We start from the raw sequence: 1,695 nt of genomic DNA, 5'->3' as shown, positions 1-1,695 counted from the left end.
CCGGCCACACCTCCTTGGAAACCTACCTTCGGCTATAAATACCCCAAATGGTATGATCATCTTATCTTATCATATCTTATCACATTATCATCATATTATACCTGATATCTGCTCTAGTAATCTCTTAATATACATTTATATTTAAAGAGCAATCTAGTCTGATTCTCACGCCGGAGGGTGGTCACAAGGAGGAACCCCCCCCCCCTTCTCAGTGACAAGCTCACGGTGTCTGTTTTGCAGGTTATCAGAAGAACCATCTTTACCGGGTCTAACCCCTCGTGGGAAACATCTAACCCCCAGGTTACCCGTAATCTGCCCGGGGTCCGGTTAGTGTTTCTTCACACATATATAAGCACCAATAAGGATCGATACACACATGTATCTACATAAAAGATCAATATGGTGAATACATGTATAACCCTCGTACTAAGCTCAATGATACTCTTGGCCATACCGTTGGTCCATAGCCTTGACCAAGACCCCATAGCCATAGAACAATGGTTCAAAAACCTACCGAGCATGAGCCCAAAGCTAACCCACCTTCATTTCTATCTACACGACTTAGTAAGTGGCTCCAACCCCACAGTGTATAGAGTCGCCCAATCCAACATCACCAACACCTCTCCATCCGCTTTTGGTTTCATCGCTATGGCTGATGACATGCTCACCACGGGACCTGAACCCAACTCTAGTGTCATGGGTCATGCACAAGGCATATATGGTTCAGCATGTTTAGAGGAGGCTAGTTTGCTTATGACCATGAATTTGGTTTTTACTGGACCTGATTATAATGGTAGTACTCTTAGTCTTTTGGGGCGGAATCAGGTGTTTCATACGTATCGTGAGATGCCGATTGTTGGTGGCTCTGGTGTTTTTAGGATGGCAAGGGGTGTCGCCACCGCAAAAACTTATAATTTGAATCTTACACCCGGTGATGCGGTTGTGGAATATAATGCTATGGTTCAACATTATTAGGCCATGTTTGTTGGAATATAAAACTTGTTTGTCTTAGTCAACTATTATATTAGAAAATAATATTGTAATATAAATGTATTGTTTGTGATTATTGTTTCCTAAGTTAGCTAATAGGTTGTTACAAATCATGTATATCTACCCTCATTGGTGAAGGATAATGCAAGGGAATGATTTCCTCCACTTACATGGTATCATACCTAACGATCCTATAACCCTATTATTGCCGACTTCGGTCTCCGGCCACACATTGTGCTGACTTCGGTCCGCAATCCTCCATATTTGCATATTTTTCAATCCAACAATTGCTGCCATGCACACAAACAACTTGGAAAATCAATGGCATATGGACATCGGTGCCACTTCTCACATCACTGGTGACCAAGGTAAACTTAATTCCCCTTTGTTATCTAGTTCAATAAGCTCTATACTTGTTGGAAATGGCCAGCGTATTCCCATTCTAGGATCCGGTAACGGAACCCTTCCCACTTCCACCAAACCTCTCCACCTTAAAAATGTCCTTTATACCCTTGAAATAATTAAGACCTAAAATCTGTTCGTCAATTCAATATCGATAATTGGACATCTATTGAATTTGACCATTTTGGTTTTTCGGTGAAAGATTTTACTGATGGGAAAATCCTATCGAGGCATGACAGTGATAGCCATCTTTACCCGGTCACCAACACCACCGCTTCCGCATTTCATCTCTCGCGTAATCAA

At 41.9% G+C, this 1,695-nt stretch overlaps 1 pseudogene; it reads left to right on the top strand.

The window, feature by feature from the left end:
- The first annotated feature begins 394 nt into the window (after window positions 1–394).
- LOC143533710 (dirigent protein 22 pseudogene) lies at window positions 395–975 on the top strand (annotated as a pseudogene).
- The last annotated feature ends 720 nt before the right edge of the window (window positions 976–1,695 follow it).

This window comes from Bidens hawaiensis, unplaced genomic scaffold, assembly GCF_021521415.1.
Source record: "Bidens hawaiensis isolate Kalapana, Puna unplaced genomic scaffold, B.hawaiensis_p1.1 tig00009843_1, whole genome shotgun sequence".
NCBI lineage: Eukaryota > Viridiplantae > Streptophyta > Magnoliopsida > Asterales > Asteraceae > Bidens > Bidens hawaiensis.
The sequence above is the reverse complement of the archived record's forward strand: the minus strand, read 5'-3'. Positions and strand labels throughout refer to the sequence as shown.